Source organism: Coenobita brevimanus, chromosome 44, assembly GCF_032717465.1.
Source record: "Coenobita brevimanus isolate Jiangsu-jjx chromosome 44, ASM3271746v2, whole genome shotgun sequence".
Lineage (NCBI taxonomy): Eukaryota > Metazoa > Arthropoda > Malacostraca > Decapoda > Coenobitidae > Coenobita > Coenobita brevimanus.
In genome coordinates this window covers 31,956,388-31,962,610 of record NC_136997.1, presented here as the reverse complement: position 1 = coordinate 31,962,610, position 6,223 = coordinate 31,956,388, and positions in this window count along the sequence as shown.

Below are 6,223 nucleotides of genomic sequence, written 5' to 3'. Positions count from 1 at the left end.
ATTTTTGATAATAGTTTGTATCTGTAATAATTTATCTGGCATTCACTGAGTATTACCTGGTGTATTTTCATTTTATCAGGGCTGACTTAGATAAATTTACTCTTGCTAATTTCGTGTTAATAGAGGCTATTGCAGTTAACCATATATTTAACCTGTTTTTTGCCATTACATTATCCTTATGAGTTCTGAATGTTTTGTTGTTAGTTTGAGCATTAAACTTTAACTTGTAATTTTACCTAACTCTTTTGTTTTGAACCTGGAACTTTACGGGACAGTAGTGACTCTTAGTATTCTCACTTAAAGTGTACGTTATCTTTCTCTGTTCCGTAACATAAATTTGGCGACCTCATATCAGGATATTCAGGATATTATCATAAGGATATTGCGTGATATTTTGTGACTGTTACTTATTCATAATGTCTACTATTACTACGCTTGATGAAGCCAAAGATTTTTTGTCAAATGTGCAAACAGTGTGTGATGTAGAAAACAGAACAAAGAATGAACTTAAGCTTGTTGCTCAACAATTGGGAATTGTTGTTCGCTCTCATCATTCTAAAGATCAGATTGTTGACATGATTAATGAAAGCTTGTTTAATGTAACTCCTCCAAATGAGCAAACGCAGATTGAATTAGCTAAGTTACAGCTAGCCCTGCAGGAGGCCCGTGCTAGGGAGGCTGAGGCACAAGTTGAACTTGCTAGGATTCAGGCAGACCATGAGTATCGCATGAAACAAGGTGGAACTGGATCATCTAGCTCTGATGATTTTGATGTGGCTAAAAATGTTAAACTTGTCCCTCCTTTTAATGAATCTGATTTAACAAAGTATTTTCAGTTGTTTGAGAGGGTAGCTACAGGTTTTAATTGGCCCAAAAAGTATTGGCCAGTACTCCTTCAAACTGTTCTCACCTGTAAAGCTCAAGTAACTTATGCATCTTTGCCTCAGGATCAGTCTGATAATTATGATGTAGTTAAGAGCTTGATTCTTAAGGCCTATGAGCTTGTACCTGAAGCTTATAGAGTAAAATTTAGGACAACTTACAAGCAAGATAAGCAATCCCATGTTGAGTATGCAAAAATCAAAGAAGATTTGTTAGAGCAGTGGTTAAATTCTAAGAATGTGGATTCTGATTTTGACAAATTTAAGCAGATGATTTTGCTGGAGGACTTCAAAAGGTGTATTTATAAAGATGTAAGCCTATATCTTGATGAGAAAAGAATAGATAATTTGTCTGATGCTGCAGTTTTAGCTGATGAGTATGTTCTCACTCACAAGAGATATTCTAGAGAAAAAGGGAAAGCTGAGAGTAAGTACGTTGCCTCTACTCAGAGTACAGGTAACAGGAAAGAGAATAAAGATGATGTTTCTCAGGAAGTAAATACCAGCTTCACCTCTAGATTTCAGAAAAGTAAAATGTACTTATTGTAGTAAGCTTGGTCATACTACGGAGAGATGTTTCAGGAGACAGCGTGATGTGAACAAAAAGGAGTCTTTAAATATTCAGTCAATTGGTCTAGTGTCCACTCTTGAGAGTTCCCAGAATTCTTTAACTGAGTTAAACTGAACCTGCTTTGAGGGGTAACTTAAATTCTCATGATGGAGCTCCTCTTTTGAGCAGTAACGTGGGTGACACTCTCAAGAGTTCATGTGCTAATTTCCTGTCTGATGGTTTTGTCAGTCCTCTGAACAGTAATGACAGGAAATCAGTTAAAATATATCGTGATACAGGTGCTTGCCAATCCCTTATGCTGACCAGTGTTCTAGGCTCTAATGTTAATTCCTCTGATGAAACTGTAATCTTACAAGGTGTAGGGAATAATTACTTCTCTGTCCCTCTGTGCAGAGTGAATTTAGAGTCTGGTTTTGTTAATGGTTCCGTTATGGTTGGGTTGGTTGAGACACTCCCAATGTCAGGTGTAACTTTCTTACTTGGAAATGATATTGGTGGAAGTCAAGTGTGTCCAGCTCCTCAGTTGTCTAGTGAGCCAGTGGCTGTGTCCCAGGATTGTGATGTCCCTGATGTGTTCCCTGCATGTGCTGTCACTAGGGCTAAGTCTAAAGTTACTGGTGATTTAGAGGATAATGATGATGATGATGTTATCCTAGCTGACACTTTTCTTGCTAATTTGGACCACTCACCAGATGAGGCAGTACCCCGTAGTGTTGATAATTTGTCTCGTCAAGAGTTGGTTGAGTTGCAGGTTGCTGACCCTGAGTTGAAAGGTCTAGCTAACTCTGCTTACAGTGAAGAAGAGTCAGCCGGTGCTTCTACTTGTTATTATGTAAAGTCAGGAGTACTTATGAGGAAGTGGAGACCCCCAACAGCATCAGCTGACTGTGAATGGGAGGTTGTACATCAAGTTGTCATCCCTCGTGTTTGTAGGCAGGATATCATTAGAGTGGCTCATGATACCAGTTTGGCAGGACACCTTGGAGTGAGGAAGACTGTGGCACGCATTTTGAAACACTTCTACTGGCCAGGTATCTTCAGGGATGTTTCCTGGTATTGTAAGTCTTGTCACACCTGTCAAGTTGTGGGGAAGTGTAATCAGACCGAAAAGGTTGCACCTCTAGTTCCCATTCCTCCTTTTGAGGCGCCTTTCACCCGTGTGTTGGTGGATATTGTGGGCCCTCTTCCTAAGACTTCTTCAGGATTTTCTTATGTGTTGACCATGATTGATTTGGCTACTCGTTATCCTGAAGCCATTCCACTTAGAAATATCTCAGCAAAGAACGTGGTTAAGGAAATGCTAGGGTTCTTCACAAAGTTTGGTCTGCCCAAGGAGGTACAGTCAGACCGAGGAAGTAATTTCATGTCAAATGTTTTCAAGCAGTCTCTGAAAGAGTTGGGCATCACCCAGATCACCTCTTCAGCTTACCATCCCCAGACCCAAGGAGCGTTGGAGAGATATCATCAAACGCTCAAATCGGTGCTCAAGAAATACTGTTTGGAACATCAGAAAGACTGGGATGGGGGTCTTCCATTCGTTGTGTTTGCCGCAAGAGAATCTCCAAATGAATCACTGGGCTTCTCACCTTTTGAACTGCTGTTTGGCCGTGGAGTGGGAGGACCCCTTAGGTTACTCGAGGAATGCTGGCTGTCGGAGGAAGATGACGTCAACCTGCTGGAGTATGTGATGAAGTTCAAAGAACGGCTGTCCACTGCTTTACAGCTGGCGAGAGAGAATTTAGGAGCTGCTCAGGAGAAGATGAAGACTTGGTATGATAAGAAGTCCAGGTTACGCCACTTGCAGCCAGGAGATCAGGTTTTGATTCTGCTACCAGTTCATGGGCAACCTCTTCAAGCCAAGTTTAGTGGCCCTTATTTCGTGGAGAAGAAACTCAGTGATGTCAACTATGTCATCGCCACACCAGATCGTAGAAAGAGCAAGCAACTATGTCACATCAACATGCTAAAGCTATATCACAGGCGGGACGAAAATAATCCAGTCTGCACTGTAGCTGTTCCACCCGAGTCTGCAAGTGAAGCTCTCCCATGCAGTATGAGCCTGAGTGATAGTTTGGGGAAGAATCCTGATATCATGAATGATCTCCAGACTAAGCTTTCTCATCTACCTCCCAAGGAAAGGCAGGAGTTTTCGGCATTACTGCAGGAGTACCCGCAAGTGTTCCGTGCTACTCCAGGAAGAACCACTGTGTTGATGCATGATGTCGATGTTGGAGACACAAAGCCAATTAAATTGCCTCCTTACCGTGTGAACCCAGTGAAAGTTCCTCTCATCCAGAAGGAGCTTGGCTACCTGTTGGACCACAAGATGATTGAGCCCTGTCAGAGCGAGTGGAGTTCTCCTGTCACTCTAGTCCCTAAGCCAGGTGGGTCACAGAGGCTTTGCATCGACTACAGACGTGTTAATCAGATAACCAAAACAGACACTCACCCTCTCCCTCCCGTGGAAGATTGCATAGACAAGATCGGAAAGGCTAGGTACATAAGTAAGTTTGATTTGTTAAAGGGATACTGGCAAGTACCTATGACTGAACGTGCTAGGGAGATCTCATGTTTTGTAACATTAGGAAAGACATTTGCATATTCTGTAATGCCAGATACAGATTGTTTTAGAGTAATAAGAAATTTCCTTTGTAAATTTCTTTTTTCTTTGTGGGGAGGTGTTACATAGCCTATGATTTCATCATCCTTTGTGTAATTTTAACGCACAGTATGCTGCATGTTTGATCACGAGCGTGTTCTGCCTCAGTTCCCCCCTTCTACCTTTATAGTAGAGTAAGTCGTCATTTCTGTTATTCAGTGCGGGATTGTCAACTCTTTGTCCCCATGGCTTCATTTGCGCGTCCTTCTTACAAGTTGTATCAAGCTCTGCCGGCCCCTATATAATGAGCTCAGTCTCTGCATCATTGCCACTTAGATCTGCTCCTCATTTTGTTCACATCTCTGTCCTCCCCTGTACAGATATTATTATTGTGAGTGCTCAAGAAATCTCCAAACATCTAGCAGCTGTGTGTAATTTGAGTATAAGTGTTATTGCATTTTTTCTTGTACTGTGTAGCATAAGGTTAATTCTTAGGCCTAGTGAGGTTTTTGGTTGATGTTGGGTTTTATGTCAGTCATTTTTGATAATAGTTTGTATCTGTAATAATTTATCTGGCATTCACTGAGTATTACCTGGTGTATTTTCATTTTATCAGGGCTGACTTAGATAAATTTACTCTTGCTAATTTCGTGTTAATAGAGGCTATTGCAGTTAACCATATATTTAACCTGTTTTTTGCCATTACATTATCCTTATGAGTTCTGAATGTTTTGTTGTTAGTTTGAGCATTAAACTTTAACTTGTAATTTTACCTAACTCTTTTGTTTTGAACCTGGAACTTTACGGGACAGTAGTGACTCTTAGTATTCTCACTTAAAGTGTACGTTATCTTTCTCTGTTCCGTAACATAAATTTGGCGACCTCATATCAGGATATTCAGGATATTATCATAAGGATATTGCGTGATATTTTGTGACTGTTACTTATTCATAATGTCTACTATTACTACGCTTGATGAAGCCAAAGATTTTTTGTCAAATGTGCAAACAGTGTGTGATGTAGAAAACAGAACAAAGAATGAACTTAAGCTTGTTGCTCAACAATTGGGAATTGTTGTTCGCTCTCATCATTCTAAAGATCAGATTGTTGACATGATTAATGAAAGCTTGTTTAATGTAACTCCTCCAAATGAGCAAACGCAGATTGAATTAGCTAAGTTACAGCTAGCCCTGCAGGAGGCCCGTGCTAGGGAGGCTGAGGCACAAGTTGAACTTGCTAGGATTCAGGCAGACCATGAGTATCGCATGAAACAAGGTGGAACTGGATCATCTAGCTCTGATGATTTTGATGTGGCTAAAAATGTTAAACTTGTCCCTCCTTTTAATGAATCTGATTTAACAAAGTATTTTCAGTTGTTTGAGAGGGTAGCTACAGGTTTTAATTGGCCCAAAAAGTATTGGCCAGTACTCCTTCAAACTGTTCTCACCTGTAAAGCTCAAGTAACTTATGCATCTTTGCCTCAGGATCAGTCTGATAATTATGATGTAGTTAAGAGCTTGATTCTTAAGGCCTATGAGCTTGTACCTGAAGCTTATAGAGTAAAATTTAGGACAACTTACAAGCAAGATAAGCAATCCCATGTTGAGTATGCAAAAATCAAAGAAGATTTGTTAGAGCAGTGGTTAAATTCTAAGAATGTGGATTCTGATTTTGACAAATTTAAGCAGATGATTTTGCTGGAGGACTTCAAAAGGTGTATTTATAAAGATGTAAGCCTATATCTTGATGAGAAAAGAATAGATAATTTGTCTGATGCTGCAGTTTTAGCTGATGAGTATGTTCTCACTCACAAGAGATATTCTAGAGAAAAAGGGAAAGCTGAGAGTAAGTACGTTGCCTCTACTCAGAGTACAGGTAACAGGAAAGAGAATAAAGATGATGTTTCTCAGGAAGTAAATACCAGCTTCACCTCTAGATTTCAGAAAAGTAAATGTACTTATTGTAGTAAGCTTGATCATACTACGGAGAGATGTTTCAGGAGACAGCGTGATGTGAACAAAAAGGAGTCTTTAAATATTCAGTCAATTGGTCTAGTGTCCACTCTTGAGAGTTCCCAGAATTCTTTAACTGAGTTAAACTGAACCTGCTTTGAGGGGTAACTTAAATTCTCATGATGGAGCTCCTCTTTTGAGCAGTAACGTGGGTGACACT